Below are 17,768 nucleotides of genomic sequence, written 5' to 3'. Positions count from 1 at the left end.
GGAAGAAGTAAATTCAGGTGCCCAGTGGCTTTGGGTTCTGAGCATCCAGCAAGGAGGAAACACCAGCAGAATCTATTCAAAACAACCCCTCAGGCTCCTGAAAGGGAAACTGACAGTTTATCACCCCTCAATATCATTTACAATGTTATATTTTATTCCTAAGAATAGCTAATATACATAATGTTTAATATGTGGCAGATCCATTCTAATTTAATTTACATTAATTAACTCATTTAATCCTCACAAAGACTCTATGAGATCGCAACAGTTATTATTCCCATTCTACAGATGACAAAATTGGAAAGCACACAGAGGCGGGAGGGGTTGGTGCTAAAAGATGTGATGAATTAACTTTCAAAGCATTTTCCTTTCAGGGGGCACATATCTGCCCCTCAGCTGCAGGAACAGTAAAAGCACTACCACCGCGATTCTACAGGCAGAGAAATTTAGGGCCAGAGAAGGTACAAGATTTCCTAAGGCCTCACACCTGTCTTAGCATCTGCAACCAGGCCAGCCTTCTGCCCCCTAGAAGTTGCTGCTGCTCTTTGCCACAAGGGGGCGCCCATGCCCTGGGCCCCCATCTCCTGAGTCAGAAACCTCCCCACCTAACCGGGCCAATTTAAGGCAGGAGGGCATCATGGAAGGCGTAGAAGGTGCCTGGGCAAGAAGAAGGAGGATTTTTGTAAGTCAAGAGCCTAAAGAAAAAGATTCATTGAATCTTTGCTAAACACGTACTAGGTGTGCAAGCACGAGGCCAAAGCACATCACTCACATCATTTCTTCACTTCTCACGCTGAAAGGTGGGCATTCAGATTTCAGTGCCACAGGCAAGGAAGCCGCAAATATGAATCAGCTTGTCTAAGGTCACAGCAGCAGTAGCATAGCAGAGCGAGTTGTGCGCCTCTCTCGCTAACGGAACAGCCAGCACCCTGGTAGCTTCAGATCAAAAGTGGTGGGAGTATTTACACCATGGAAATGGGCAAACACCTTGGAGAGCCCACTATTAGACATTTCCCGGCACAGCATGGCACAGCCGGTGAGAGAAGGAAGGGCTGGGCCTTGAACCCACGTCTCTCTCACTCCTAAGCTTGGGCTTTTAGCCACTGTGCTACCCTCAGCATGGCTCAGTATAACTAGTGCCCGCAGGCTCAGAAAGGACTGCTTTTCAAAGACAACCAACTGGCTGCCTTCAGCCCAAATATGGCATCAGCTCTTAGTCTCTCTGTGCCTCCATGTGTTCATTTGTAAGATGGGGATCGTAATAATATCTATCTCCTAGGGTGGCTGGACAAATTAATATACAGGAAGCTCTCAGAGTAGTATCTGGCACAACTGTTAGGTTTCATTTGTTAGGACTACACAGTGTTTAAAATGTTTAACCAAAATATTAATTGGTTGCCAACATTTTCAAATCACATTTTTTGTGTAAAAGTCCCGATATCTAGGCTGTTTAGAAAAATTGTGGGATCTGACCTCACTTTACCATGTGACAATTACCAGCTGGAACCAGACCACAGCTTCCCCCTCCCTCCCTCCCTCCCTGGATTATGCTCTTTGAGGAACCACTCTTACTTCACTTACCCTCCACCTACCCAGACAGCACCCATCGTCTTCAGAGTTTGAGACCCCTGCCCTCTGCTCCTTAAAATGCACAGAGTGAATGTGCTAGAATGGATGACCTTCCAGCCACATGATCATCTGCTATTACACCCTCTTAAAGCTGAGGAAGCAGGTCTCAGGGATGCTAACCGTGCCTAACTCCGTGTTGGAAGGGCAGGGACTCAGAGCCCAGGCCTTCTGGTTCCTAATTCAACAACCCACTTCTGAGCCAGAGCCGGACCTCAGAAGCAGCTTGGGAAGCTCTCACAATATTGGGAGTGAGGTGAGGTACGGTGCAATGAGGGCTCTACATCCTTCCTTGTTTCCTGGACATGGTGGGACGCAGGAGATGTGGCTCTCAGAGTAGGGTTGCCTGATAAAATCCAGGATTCCAATTAAGTTTGAATTTCAGGTAACTTTCAGATAAATGACCATATTTTTAGTATAAGTATATCCCATGTATTATTTGGGACATACTTACACTTTACAAATTTGTCAAACTTCAGATAATTGAACACTTTTAGTATAAGCATGTTTCAAATAATGAATGAGACATACTTACACACACACACACACACACACACACACATACACACAAAGTTCCTTTATCTGAAATTCAAATTTAACTGGTACTTTTATTTGGTAAGTGCTGCAACGCTAAAAAGTCCCTGGCCTCTGCCAGCCCAGCCCCAATGAAGCCAGAGAAGGGAAAAGAGGAGTAGGAAGCCCTCACACCGGGGCTGCGGGGGACAACAGCAAAACAGCCAACCCACCACCGCACACACCTGCACCAACAGTTAAAAACTTTGTCTTCCCTACATTTATTTTACAAGTCAGTACTGTTTTTATTAGCTAATGTGAGCAAGTGCTGGGTCTTCCAAAAGTCGTCACCCACGGCTTCATTTCTGCAGTCACCAGGGAACTGACCCGAGGCATCTGAAACAGAGGGGCTGGTTGCCATTTGGGGGTGTGGGGAGGGGGCAGTGGCAGTGGCTTCCTATGGGAAACCCGCAGCAGGACCAAGACCCGGACTGGGCTGCACTCTCGGGCCGTTGACGCCCTCCGAGCCCCAGCTGCGCACCCCCTGGACAGCGCCCTCCCCTACCGGGAGCTGCCACACCGCCCGGGGTCGGCTGTGTGCGAGGAGGACTCGCCGCCCGCCGCCCCCACGCTGGCAGACTGGCCGCCCTCGCCCAGGCCGAGACTGCGCCAGCCTGCGCGGCCCTAATGATCCGTGACCGCGCAGACACCGGCTCCTGGCCTCCCCCAGCGGCTGGCTGCACTGCTCGACCTTCCTCTGCAAACCCAAGGGCCTGGGTCGGGGGAGGGCAGCAGGCTGGGGGTCCTTCCCCATCCCTGGCCTCCAGTAGGGGGCAGGCGATTGGCTCCCTGCAGGCACCTGCCCAGGTGAGGTGGGCCAAGGACACGCATGAGGACACACACACAGACACAATCTCGGCCCTGGCTGGGGCCCAGGCGTGCATTCTGCCAATCCACCCCCCTCCCTGGGTTAATAATGATCAGGCCCGAGGCTGTGCCAGCTGTTCCAGGTGGAAGGCAGCAGCACCATTGAGACGCTGTGTGAACCCCATCCCCCAACTCCTAAAACCCCAGGTTGCCCGCAAACAAGGAAGCAGAGGGTCCCAGGGCAAATTTCCCATGGGAGGGGGTGGTGCCCCTACCCCATACACAGAGGCAGAGAGATGGGAGCTGGCTGCTCCAGGGAGGGGCTGTCCCGCCTCTAAACTGTCAGGCCTCTCCCAAGTTTGCTTCACCTCCAGCCCCACCTTCCTCCTCCTGGTCTAGCCATCACTCAACTAACACTGTTTGTTTTCTGCTTTGCGCTTCTCACTGTCTGACGTTATATATATTTGTTTGTTACTGCCTCTCCCTTGTTATGGCCGTTCTCATTCACTGCTATGGTCCCAGCACCTGCAGCAGTACCCGACCTGCGAGACTCTTCATAACCTTGGTGGACACCGTGATAGAAATCGCCTCAGCTGAAGAGAGCTGCTTGGCCCAGAATCACACAGGCCCTTCCCAGGGGGGCCCATGGGCTGATGGAGGTGCAGCTTCTGGGCCCCACCCAGGACAGCAGCGGAGGCAGGTATAGCTCCAAGGGGTACGTGGGGTTGGCCGAGGGCATCGGTGGTCCTCCCTGTGCCCCATTCCTGCATCTCTGCCCTCCTTTCCACAGGTGTCGGTCCAGGGACACTCCTTAAACAGCCCACTCCACAATCTTAGCCTCAGAGTCACTTGCCAGGAAGCCAAACCACAACAATAAGCATTTGTGGAAAGAAAGAGGAGAGACAGGGAGAAAGAAAAAGCTTTGACCCTTTCCTGTTAATCATTTTCCACCTCCAAAGAGGACCTCAGATTTACCTACTTCCCTCCGCATGCAATGCCACCACCGTAAACAAAGCCAGCACCCTCTGTCGTTTGGAACCCCCGTTTTGTCTTTGCAGCAGACACAGTTGGTACTCACCCCAGACCCTCTCAGCCTCCTCTGGGCTCATCTGCAGCTGGGGGGTGGGGGTGGGCTTGCAGCCCTCCCCCCCCACCCCCACCCCCACCCCAGGGCTTCCTTCCATAGCACAATAACTTGCTCAGCCCTTGAGCTGGGCAGCAGGCAGTGTTAGGGATTTAACGCCCAAGGGACCCTCCTCAACCAATGAGAACAAGACTCATTGATAAGTAACCCCCCCCCCTTGGGAGGACAATACCCACAAGACTCCTCTGAGGCCCCCACAAAATTCAGCCTCTCTTCCCAGGCCCACAGTGGTGCCCCATTCATCAACACCCCCCCCCTCTATTTACTAGCTTTTCCCTTTTCTTCTCAGTTACCCCATTCCCTCACTTGTGCTCCCCAAATAAAGACTGCCTGCACCCAAATCCCCCTCTCAGCATCTGCTTCTCAGGGAATCCAAACTAGATGAGCGCCCCCCACACATACACACTTGGCCCCAACTTCTACTCTTAACTTCTTTGAGCTTCTGAGTGACAGCACTGCAGGGACACTCACCTTCTTTCAGCTTCGTTCCCGCCACAGAGACTTTACCCCAGTGGCTCAATTTATTCTTCCATTCAGCAACTATTCGTTGATTGCCTACCATTTAAAGCATTGGGATACAAGAGTCAGCAAACAAGAGTCAAGGGTCCCCGCCCTCTTGGAGCTGACATCCGTCCTCCTGTGTCCCTTCCTCTCCTTCCCCAACACAGATGCCTGCTTCTCTTGTCTCACTTCTACTTACCATTTAAGTCTCAGCTCAAATGGCCCATCCTCAAAAAGACCTTACTGCCCCCTTCCCCATCAACTCTCCCCACCCCCACTCCACACAGAGCCTCTCCTTTCTCATTACACCTGTCACCAGATTTGTCTCTTCCAACATCATGCCCACTCCACAAGCACAAGACAATGCCCATTGCCTGTCACCAGATTTGTCTCTTCCGACATCATGCCCACTCCACAAGCACAAGACAATGCCCATTGCTCTCTCCTGTGCCTTTGGCACTGTGCTTGGTACCTAGTGAATGAACCAATAAATGAATGAGTGAGTGAATGAATGAATGAATGAATGACCTAATGGCACCATTGTCATGAAGGAAAGGTAAGAGGAGAAATGCAAAACTCATCCTTGTGCATGGGCAGAGAAAGGCAGATGAGATATTTTTCACAGTAATCAGTACTGGTGACTGAGATGACAGTAAATTTTGGAGTCCTAGTCCATCGGATAGCAGCAAGAATGTCCCCGAGGTCAGGAGAGGATGGCAGGGGGCATACACAATGAGATGCAAAAAAGGCAGTCCACCAAAACCAAACTATTTATTTCTCCTTTACCATCTCCCAGCCACAGAAAGGCAGAAATGGAAGGTATCTCAGGAAACATCTATCCTCTTAACACACAGGTGAGGAAACCAAAACCCAGAGAGGCGCTTTCTAGTGAAGGTCCTATGATTAGTGACAAGCCTCCAAATGCTGAACTCACTGCCCATTGTTTGTTAAAATCAGAGCCTCAGGCTGGTCCATTCCAGGCTGTAGGCTCAGATTCCCACAGCACTGTCCTCAACTTGAGCAGCTCATTGTCCAGGAGAGATGGCTTCAGGCTCTATATCAGCAATCAGTGATGTGTAGGATGCCTATACCCCTGTCCTTGTAGCCTGGTACTGCCACACTTCCTTTCTCCCTCCAAAGGACTGCTCTGGGGAGACCACCCAGACTCCACCTTTCTAGAATTTGTGCTTTAGACTACAACAACCCTTCCCAGGATTGAACTTTTGCTTTACTCCTGCATGTTCAGGACTCCTCAAAGAAGCTCAGTGCTCCCAGGTGCTCTGTGCATCTGGAAATGACTCAGTAAAGGCAAGCCTCCCCTAATGGACACTTACTAGGCTCTACCCACCCATTTTGGGGTTTGTCCTAGCATCAAACCTCATCCCAAGCTGAACAGTAAATGGTCAGTGACAACTGGGTAACATCCCACCTAAAATCTTTTTATACCTGATCTTCAACATATCAGAAGAATAAGCAAACATACAGAAAAAATGATAGCTCACATTTATCAAAGGCTTATTATGTGCCAAGACCCATGTTAAGCATTATATCAGTTTTAATATAACAATTGTATGAGGTGGAAAGTTTTATTATAAACCCCATTTACTTATAAAGAAACTGAGGCTCAGTGAAGTCAAGTGACTTGCCCAAGACCACACAACTAGTAAGTGACAGAACTGGAACTCAAGCGCAGGTCCATCCAACCCCAAGCTCTCAGTTTCCTCCCATCACCAAACCACTCACCCTTTGCCAGAGATCAGCCAGGACCTAGACACCAAAAGAGAGGCCAAGTGTGTGCCAGGCACCAACATCTCTTTAGAAGATGGGTGTCCCAGAGCCAATAGATTATCAAAGGATGGTGAGGCCTGATGATACACAGGTAAGGAGAAGTGGTGACTATCACATATGGCCCTATGCTGACCTCTGAGCTTTGTTCTGGGGCCCAGAGCAAAATGTGAGACTTGAGAGCCCTCAGCCCCCTTCTCTGTACCATCCATCCCCTTTCCAGCAGCCTTACCCCAAATCCCTTACCTCCCCAGCCACACACAACTGACACCACTCCAGCACTATATAGAGAAGTGACTAGGGAGTTAGGGACGCGTTATCCTTCAAGAGCATGCAGTTTTAAAGTGGATGCAGAAGGAGGCAATACTAAAAGGAAGAGTTGATTCCCTATCTTAGAATGTCCCCATCAGTTGTAAGGTGATTTTCACTACTGGCAGTGAAAATACTAAAATTTGTGGATTAGGTAGGTTTTGGAAAACTGGAATAAATTCAGGACCTTTCTTAAAATCACACCACAGTGACTTGAACGTGATATGTATGTATTCTTGATGGGAGAGAGAGGATGGCATGGCAGTTGGTTCACTGGTAAGTGCATGACTCACAACCCATTCTGAATATGGCACAATCCAAGTGAATAATCAGGACCGCTATATTATTAGTAATGTGGCATTTAGGAATTGTTACAGCACTTTACTTTCTTCCAGGTTTTTTTTTAGACTATATCAAAACCTGAGTATCCCCAGGGAATATACTCCCTGACACGGGAATATCATCCATCATGAACACAACAGCTAGGAAAAGAAGCTCGAAAGAAACTGCAGGCTCAAAAGGGCACTTTGCTGAGACAATAGGAAGGTGTGACAGCTTGTAAGATGCTCCCTGTGTTCATTCAAGAAGGTATCCAAACACTGCATCCCCCATGAACTCTTCTTCCACCAGTGTGAGAGAACTGTCTGGTCCAAGGCCAGAGCCCTCCCAGGGCCAGGGGTGTCTACCTGCTCCAGTCTGCTCAGCTGCCATACAAAATGCCACAGACTGAACATCTTAAGCCATAGACTTTTATTTCTCAGGGTTCTAGAGGCTTGGGAAGTTCAAGATCAAGGTGCAGCAGATGGGGTTCCTGGTGAGGACTCTTTCTGGCTTACAGATAACCACCTACTTGCTATGTCCTCACGTGGCTTTTCCTTGGTGTGTGCAAGTGGAGAGAAAGAGAGAGATGTCTCTCTGGTGGATAAGGCCACCAATTCCATCATGAGGGCCTTACCCTCATGACCTCATCTAACTCTAATTACCTCCCAAAGATGCCAGCTCCAAATAACATCAGTTTGGGGGTTAGGACTTCAACATAGGGATTGGGGAGGCAGGGCGGAACACAAACATTCATTCCATAACACCAGTGATGGGAGTGATCTGTATAAAAGCTGGTCCTCAGGTGACTGCTGCAAAAACTGGATCATTCATTCATTCATTCATTCATTCATCAAACTAATATTTTTTAGTACTTACTATATACTAGGCATATACTGATATTAATTAGCACTTATATCAGTGTTCTGTAGTGAGGTTCCAATGTTGATTCAAGTAAATCTAGTTCCTGTCTTCATAAAGATAATAGTCTTCAAAATCTGACAACCAGAATCTACGGAAAAGAGAGCACCAGATGTCAGCATAGGTCTGTACAGAGTTCATCGATTCATTCAATATTCAGTGAGTATGACTATAAGCTGGACACAAGGAGAAAACACACATGCTCTCTGCTGTCAGAGAGCTCACAGCCTATGACATAGAAGCAGGTTGCAAACACACTGTGGTTAAATTCTACAGAGTTGAATCATGACATATGCATGTAACATTTGTGCATGCAATTATACAGCAAAAAAAAAAAGAAAGAAAGAAAATCAGATAAACAATACAGTGCTTCACCCACCATTCCTCCCATTAAGCGATGCCCCAGCACTGGCATGAAGTAGGATGTGAAACTAGTGTACCTTCCATGTATTCCACTTGCCTTTATCTCTCTTGGTGTGATCACTGCCTGCTTGACTGACATTTGTTCACTATTAAAAAGCCACATTTTTCTTCACTCAAGGCCCCTAAACTCAAGCCAGCCACTTCATCTGGTCATCAGCCACAGAAGCGGGATCGGTTTCATCACAGGGTGGGCCAGACTACTTTTTTATTTTTTTAATATATTTATTGTTGCCATATAGTTGACATACAATACTATATTTGTTTCAGGTGTACAGCATAATGATTCCACAATTCTGTACATTACTCAGGGTTCACCGTGGTAAGTGTAGTGGGCTGGACTTTTTGTGGGCTGTGATGCACTTTGTAAGCTGCCCAGACAGTTAATCATTCAAGCCCGGACACCACTGAAAGTGAAGTCAGGCAATGTTGATAATTACACCAGAATAAGAGGCATAAAGCAAGACTGTACTGAGCAATCCAGGAATATGACATCACTATCTACAGGTGACTTTCAGGGATTTTTTTTCAATCTGAAAAGAGGTTTTTTTATAACAAACAATATGTTTTGTTATACAGGTATTAAGCGGTGAATCACTGGAATCTACCCCCAAAACCAAGAGCACACTGTACACACTATGCTAGCCAACTTGACAACAAATTATACTTTAAAAAAGAATGTTTTCTAGCTTTAATTTTACTTATTTTAAAATAGATTAAAGTTCACAATGATTATTCAAAAAGAACACAGAGAAAAGTCTCTCTCTGACTCCTGTCCTCAGCCACTTAGTTGCCTGTACAGGAACTGGCAGCCTATATATAAATACATACGTGTGTGTGTGTGTGTGTGTGTGTGTGTGTGTGTGTGTACATATGTATGTACAACTACATTTTACACAAATAAACATTCACACTGTTCTGTACTTTTTTTTTTCTCTTCACAGTACAGTTTAGAGATAATTTCATATCGATATGACAAGCTTCCTCCCAATTTACAATGCTTACTATCTCACTGTATGGATGCACATAATTTATCTAACCAGCCTCCATTGATGGACATATAGACTATGTCCCATCTTCTGCTGCAATGAATGACCTTGACCATACATCATTGTGTATATGTGCCAGCATATCTGTAGAATAAATTCCTGGAAATAGAACTGCTGAGACAAAGGGCATATCAACTCAGATTCTGTTTGGTTGCTCATAACAGAAAAGCCAAAATAATGGTCACTTAAACAAGATAGAGATTTATTTCTCCCCTGAATAAAAGGAGTCTGGCAGTGGGCCATCCATTTGCCATGGGCTCCCAAGTGTCAAGAGGGACCAGGATTCCATCTTTCTGCTGTGCCATTCTCCATTCAAAGCTTATACAACTATGGAGGCCTTCTTTCAGTAAAAGAATACAAAATTACACATACCCATTTAGAGTGAGAAAAAAATAATATATACAAATTCTTAAAAGCTGAAATAACACAAACATCACAACATCTGGGAAAAACAATATAACCTCTCAACCACCCACCGTATCTTTATAATAGGTTTTTTTCTTTACTTTGTTTTTTTTTTTTTTTTTTGGCTATATGATCTTTGATCACTTTATCACAGGACAAGATTTTATAATACCTCCTGGAAAATAAATAAAAAGATAATTGAATTTTTCCTTCAGCACAGCTCGTTAAAATTTATCATTGTTGTTGATAGTTGAAATGCATAAAACATGTGACACATACTATTTCTAGTACTACTACAGATTTTGCCCTACAAATACAGGAATTCTGATAAAGTCTATGATTCACAATGCCCATCAAAAAAAAAAAAATACCTGGTGTGTTTATCAATGTATAAGCTAAGTTATTGAGCATGTTCCCAATAGGAGAAAGTTCCCATTTTATGTGGCATCAGTGAATACCAAATTCTCCACCTGCAATTTTGTATATCTCTTTAAGTGGGAGAATATTACACAGACTAGCTTCTGGCTCCATACATTTTAACCTTTTTTCCTCTTCTACTACCAAAGATTTCTGATGCTGGGCATACGACTCGTTCACATTGGGATATGACTTGGTATCCAAAGCAGGGGGAGCCGGCCCAGTGACCAACAGAGGTGTTCATGGAAGGCATTCCCACAAAAGGATGACGAGCAAATGACTGCAAACCACAGAAGCATGTCCAGTTAAACACCAACTAAATGCAACCCCAGTTCCTCTTCTTCCTGGCTGGGTCCTCCAAATTCCCATGACCATTCCAATGCCAGCCAACCCAAGGGAAAGTGTGACACAAGGAAAAGCAGAATAGAAATAGACAGCAGGCTGAGCCATTTGCAGTTAGAATATGTTATTTCTGCAAAGATGGTCACAAGAGCACCTGACCATGTGAACATGCTAAGGCTCTCCAGGGCAATGCCTGTGCAAGTGAAGGGCTCTGAAGGCTCAGCTCCCTTACCTGCATGGTAAAATGCCCCTGGCCAGCAAGGTTCTGGATTCAGACTGATCAATCACACACTCATGATTTGGAAGACTGAAGGGAGGCAAACGCCCTTGTTCTTTTGCCACTGGCACTTGCTGGGGCATCTGTTTCAGCATTCACGACTTTTTGCACTGGCTATAAGGCTCCACATTGTGCAGTCCATCCATCACCCACTTTGGATCTCCAGGCTGGATAGGGCAGCTGGGTAGGTCCAGGAAGAGCTTTCACCTGCTCTTTGTTTCAATGTAATGTCAGTTCTGGTCTCACACATGCAGGAAAGAAAAGAATACAATGAACACCTACCTATGTACTATCCCACCCAGTTTCAGCCATCATTAATATTTTGTCATTTTTGCCTCATAATTGAATCATTTTATGGTAAATTAAAAAGACCATGACAGTTCACCCCTAAATACATATCTCCAAAGAGTAGGGACAGTTCTTCAGTTAACAAGACCAATAATATCCCTTAATAAAAGTAGCAATAATTCACTAATACCACCTAAAACTCACTTCATATTCAAATTTCTACAGCTGTCCTAAAAATACATTTTATAGTTGTTTCTTTGAAACCAGGATCCAATAGGTTCATGCAATGAATTTGTTCGTTATGCCCCTTAAGTCTTGTCTTATTTGGAACAATCCCCCTCATGACATTGACTCTTTGAAGAGATCAGGCCTGCTGTCATGTAGAATGTCCCACATTCTAAATACATCTATTTCCTTAGGCTGTCGTTTAGTTATCCCTGGTATTTCCTGTAAAATGAGGTAGATCAAAAGGCTTGGAGGTTTTTCAGGTTAGATTTATTGAGGTATAATTTATATATTGTAAACATCATCCTTTTTACTTTACAGTTCTTTGCATTTTGACAAATGCAGTCATGTAATCTAAAAGCTTGGTTTGATTCAGATTTTACACCACTGGTCAAAATAGTTTACAGTGATGCTGTGAACTTTCCATTGAACTTCTTATCACATCCTTAGGTAATGTCTAGTTGTCCCACTATTAATGATACTAATTTTGAACATTGGGTTCCCGTAGCTTTCTGATCTCTGAACGTGTATTAGTTTTCTATTGCTGTGCAACAAATTACTACAAACTTAGAGACTTAAAGCAACACCTACTTATTAACTCAGTTCTGCAGGTGGGAAGTCAGGCATGGCATTGCTACATTCTCTGCTCAGGGTACCACAAGGCTAAAATCAAGGTGTCAGCAGGCTCCATTCTCATCTGGAGCCCAGGCTGCTCTTCTAACCTCATTGAAGTTGTTGGTGGAATTCAGTTCTGACTGATCTTGATTGTCAAGGGAAAATAAGACTGATGCTACTCAGTGGTGACCTGAGAGGCATATGTCTGGAATGACAGGATTCCTTGGGATGCCTACTTGTCCATTAGGAAAAGTTAATGGAAAACTATAGTAACCAAATACAGGCAGAATCACCAAGAGAGTACATCCTTCAGGAAAGCAGGCTTGGATCATTCCACCAGATAGAATACCCTGAATAGCTGAATGCTGGCTGAGGGCAAAAGGAATAGGAATAGATGGCAGAGGCAGGAAGTTATAATGACCAAAATGTAGTAAACATGCATATATATTCTTCCTGGTTTTGTTAAGTATTTTCTTCCTCTTTCCTCCCCCTGTTATTTTACATAAGGGGTGTTAGTGGCAGCTGACCTTATAATGTAGTCTTTAGAATATCAGATGGATTGTGACTGAACTAGAAGGGGAAAAAAACATTCAGCCAGAGATGGGCACTGTGACTGACGACAGAGTGGCTACCTTCTTGTTTGCATTATTTTGTGTAACTATGCTTTCTTTTAGATGGAAGCATGTTGTTGAATTGTTGCTTCTGGAAATTTAAATATGGACAAAAGGGTACATATGGATGCTGGGAAGCCAAAGGGCTGGATCATATGAGATGCTATCTACTGTCATTCAGCACCCCTTTCAATGCCCTCCTATACTCTCCCACAGGGAGATATGATATAGAACACAGGGGTTAGAAACTCAGGAACTACACTTCCCAGATTTTCTTCCCAACTGGAAGTTGGGTTTGGTTTCCCAAACAATCAGTTTTTGCCAATGAAGTGTGTTCACAGTGAAACACAAAAGACTAAAGGGATAGAAGCTGTTCTTAATCTGGTTCTGATGGCAGCCAACACACATAGGCTTTGGCCACTGTGAGTTTTGCAATAGTAAGCCTATCACTGGCTTCAGGGCTACAAGGCAGCTGTGACTTTAGTTGTGACTTCCTAGTCTCTGGATGGCAGCTTGGGGCAGTGTGACCAAAAAAAGAGAAAAAAAATCATTGCATAATCCTATCATCCTAAATTTGGTTCTTTTAGTCCATCCAGTGGACGCCATCATCTAAGTCCCTTTATTAAATCCCTTTCTGCTTGAAATACCTCAAGTCATTCTGATTCCCTGAAGACTGATAAACTCTTCCATAGTGTTTATACTAATTTGCAATTCTATCGGCAAAGTTGGAAACTGCCACTTTTTCTCATAGCCTAAGCAACACAGTGTATTACTAAACTTTTTGTCTTCTGACTAATCTCTTAGGTGGAAAAGGTATCTTAGTACAATTTAGTTTGCATTTCATTCATTCAGTGACAATGAACATCTTTCCATGTGTTTAGAAACCATGAGGATAGGGGCACCTGGGTGGCTAGTTGGTTAAGCATCTGACTCTTGATTTTTGGCTCAGGTCATGATCTCAACGTTTGTGAGTTCAAGCCCCGCATCAGGCTCTGTGCTGACAGCACAGAACCTGCTTGGGATTCTCTGTCTCCCTTTCTCTCTATCCCTCCCCTGCTTGTGCTCTCTCTCTCTCTCAAAAATAAATAAACATTTTTTTTAGGGGCGCCTGGATGGCTCAGTCGGTTAAGCGTCTGACTTCAGCTCGGGTCATGATCTCACAGTTTGTGAGTTTGAGCCCCACGTCAGGCTCTGTGCTAACAGCTCAGAGCCTGAAGCCTGCTTCAGATTGTGTCTTCCTCTCTCTCTCTCTCTGCCTCTTCCCCACTCATGCTCTCTCTCTCTCTCTCTCTCTCTTAAAAATAAATAAACATTAAAAAAATATTAAATAAACTTTTTTTCAAAGAAGCCATGAGGATTGCTTTCTCTGTGCATTGTGCCACTAGCTTGCTGTCACACAGCTGCAACCTCAAGGCTTGGACCCCAGGGCCCCTAATCACACCAGGTCACCAAAGACCTCCACGTTGCCAAATCCAGTTGTCAACCTTTGATTCTTTAATTTATACTACTAGCAACATTTAACAAAAATGGCCATGCCTCTTCTTTAAGACACTTGGCTGTCCTTGGCCTCCAGAGCTCATACTGTCCTCCTTTTCCTAACTCACACTTCTTTTTGTATGTTCCATCTCATCTCCCCAGCTCTGTACTATCTGGTTGCCTTGGGCCTCTCAGGCCTCATGCCTTCTTGGTTGATACCCAATCATCTATGATCTTGCCCAGGCTCATGACTTTCAACATTTCTACACTGAGGGTCCCAAATTTATATCTCTAGCTCCAACCTCTCCTACTCGAAATGACCACTTGATGTTTAAAAGTCATCTCAGACTAACTATGTCCAAACCAAACTCAACTCCTCCCTTACAAAAAAATAGAAACTTTGGGGCACCTGGGTGGCTCAGTCGGTTAAGTGTCTGACTTTGACTCAGGTCATGACCTCATGGTTTGTGAGTTTGAGCCCCACATCAGGTTCTGGGCTCCCTCTCTCTCTGCTCCTCTCCCCCCCTCAAAAATAAATAAACATTAAAAAAAAATAGAACCTTCGCCTCCCACTGTTCTCAGTTAATAGCACAGCACCTTCTCACCGGCCACCCAGGCCACAAACCAGGCAAAAACCAGGACTCCTTGATTCCTCTCCCCCATTACTCCTCATCCAATCCTTGGCAACCTACTGGGTCTACTTTAAAGGTCTATCCAGAACAGGATGTTTGCAGTCCCATCATGGGTCCTGGCTTATTGTAGTGGCCTCCAAATGATCTCCCTGCTTTCACTTTTGCCCCCTACCAACTACTCACAGCATCCCTGCCAAAATTATTCCTCTAAAACATAAGTCACATATGGGGCACCTGGGTGGCTCAGTGGGTTAAGCATCTGACTTCGGCTCAGGTCACGATCTCACTGTTTGTGAGTTTCAGCCCCCCGTTGGGCTCTGTGCTGACAGCAGAGCCTGGAACCTGCTTCGGATTCTGTGTCTCACTCTCTCTCTCTCTCTTCCTCCCCCGCTCGTGCTCTGTCTTTATCTCCCCCAAATAAATAGAGATTAAAAAAAAAAACATATGTCACATCCAGTCACTCTAGTCAAAACACCCCACTGGATTCCCATATTACTCTAAGTACCTTCCAGCTCTTACAATAGCCTACCAAGCCCTTCTTGATCTGCCCTCCTGGCTAACAAGTCTCCAGTCCTACTGCTACTGCTTTCCCTTTCCTATTCTCCACTCCAGCTATACAAGCCTCCTTGTACCTCAGACCCACCAAGCACATGCCAGCCTCAGGGCTTTTGGACTTGCTGTTCCCTCTGCCTGGAATGATCTCCTAGAAGGCCAAGCTGCCAGCTCCCTCATCTCTTAGGGGTTCAAATGCCATCTCATTGAGGAGGCCCTTCTTTTTTAACCTAGTCGCTTCTGCCCTCCCTCCAGGAGTTCCCACCCCCTCTTCCTGCTTTCTCATCACAGCATGACAAGATTTGAGCCCCTGTCCTCCAACACCACAACCTCTCCCTTCCCAACAGGGTTTGTAAGCTCTGTGAGAATGAGGATTTCAGGCTATTTTATTCTTTGCTAAATCCCTAGCACCTAGAATGGTGCTTGACACATAACAGACACTCTGTAAGTATCTACGTGAATAAATGAATGAATAAAGCTAATATATAGCCGAAAGGACACTCATGTAAACAGAACCAGGAGATGTGGCTTTGGGAAGCCATGGGAGTGGATGAAATTACCTTGGAGGGAGGAGGTAAAGCTACAGACGGGAGATATGAACTCACAAGCCGTGCAAAGTGTCTAACCTGGAGATGAAGAGTTTAGTGAGAACAGGATGAAAATGCTGCAGAGCAGGTGACAGTTAAGAGTAACAGCCAACGCATAAAACACGTCAGGCACCCTATATGTATTAAATTACAACAACCCGATGTGTTCAATACCGTTACTATTCCTAATTTTACAGACAACTAAATGAGTACAAAAGGTTTAAGGACTTGCCCGGGGTCGTTTGGCAAAACTGGGGTCTGAAGCTGGGCTTTAGTCTTTGTGTTTTTACTATGACTTCTTTGATGAGAGCTGATCAGGACTGTACCAAGGTTGTGGACGATCCCATCTCCAGTCTCCATCTCTGTGCTCACCACGAAATATAGGAAGAGCACACATGGAGCGAGGCAATGTGGCCTTCTGAAGGGCGGAAACACGTTACCAAAACAAGCTCTGGGCAGAGGACCAGCATGGGTTCCTGGCCTGGCTTTGCTACTAACTCTTTGGACCTTTGGCCTGGTTACTGAACACTCTGACTGTCCCCTGCCCCATTGTGCAAAGAGTGGGCTGGCTCACATAATCCCTCGAGTTCCTTCTGGCTTGGAAATTCCACGGTCTATAGTCAAGGGAGATAAGCACATAGGACAGAGGCACCTTTCCTGTAACACCAGCTACAAGGCCAAAGGGAAAAATCAATAAATAATTGGGGCCTGCCAGACAGACTTTTCTGATGGAATCGACAGCTCTAAGAAGGTTACTAAGAACTAGGGCCTTGGAAAAGGGAGCTATGGAGAAGCCTGGGCAACTAAAATGTAGTCCCCATAGGGTGGCGCTGCACATTTTGGATGCATGTTCATTACTAGGGTTCTTCTTCTTTTTGGCATTATAATTATTAGTAAAAATAATAATGTTGGAGACTCTACAACATGTCCGGGGAGAGGCCAAGAATAAAATTTAATTCCTGAAAGCCTGGATTGTAGAAAACATAAATCTAAAAAGGAGGCAAATACAGTTAAAACCTAAAAAGAAAAAAATAAGCTGAAGCTTGTGTTGATTTCTCCACACACCTGTCCATAATCTGTGCGTATGCACATGTGCACATACACATGTCCACACGGGCACACCTAGGAGAACATGTGTGTCTATATATACCCATAGGAGTGGCCAGGTATATATTTTTCTATTGGAGCCTGGCTCTTTAAAATGGGGGATAATGGCACTGAAAATTATTCTAAGCTTTTCAAAGACATAAATGACCAAGCTGCCTCCTGACTCCTGAATTACATTACCCAGAAAGAACTTAATAACATGCTATTATCGCTTCTCCTCACTGACAGGATTTCGGGGCTGAAAAGACAAACAAGAAGTACGTTCGTAAAATCACCAGCACAGTCACCTCTGCCGAGCTGCGACCGCAGCTGATTCCAGGTAAGTGCTGTAGGGTGGGGGAAGCCTGGGGCTGGCAATGCGACTAGGTGCTTGGTAATTGTCACCAGTTCAGTTGAGCTGTCACCAGCTGAGAAGGGGCTACAGGAAGCTCATGGAGCCAACGGAGAATCCCACGGGGTGAAGGGTAGAGAGACTGCGTTATGGGAACCAAAATATAATTTCTGAGTTCAACTGACATAATGCACATAAAATTCCTTACAAACTGCAAAAGTGCTCTACCAATGTGACTATGAACAGAAAGGGGCATCATTTTTTTTTAATTTTTTTTCAACGTTTATTTATTTTGGGGACAGAGAGAGACAGAGCATGAACGGGGAAGGGGCAGAGAGAGAGGGAGACACAGAATCGGAAACAGGCTCCAGGCTCTGAGCCATCAGCCCAGAGCCCGACGCGGGGCTCGAACTCACGGACTGCGAGATCGTGACCTGGCTGAAGTCGGAC

General features: G+C 45.4%; 1 long non-coding RNA gene across 1 annotated transcript in view; it reads right to left on the bottom strand.

Annotated features, from left to right (window-relative positions):
* The window catches only part of LOC121032122 (uncharacterized), a 57,420-nt gene extending 43,911 nt beyond the window's left edge, over positions 1 to 13,509 (bottom strand). The window contains exons 1-2 of the long non-coding RNA XR_005791085.1: positions 10,850 to 13,509; positions 7,943 to 8,075 (exon numbers count right to left, since the gene is read on the bottom strand). This is a non-coding gene — a long non-coding RNA (uncharacterized LOC121032122). The remainder of the gene's footprint in view (positions 1 to 7,942; positions 8,076 to 10,849) is intronic.
* Between the last annotated feature and the right edge of the window lie 4,259 nt (positions 13,510 to 17,768).

The sequence above is a fragment of the Herpailurus yagouaroundi genome, unplaced genomic scaffold (assembly GCF_014898765.1).
Source record: "Herpailurus yagouaroundi ecotype Mexico unplaced genomic scaffold, PumYag 141, whole genome shotgun sequence".
Taxonomy (NCBI): Eukaryota; Metazoa; Chordata; class Mammalia; order Carnivora; family Felidae; genus Herpailurus; species Herpailurus yagouaroundi.
Note: the sequence above shows the minus strand (reverse complement) of the source record. Positions and strands in the feature narration are given on the sequence as shown.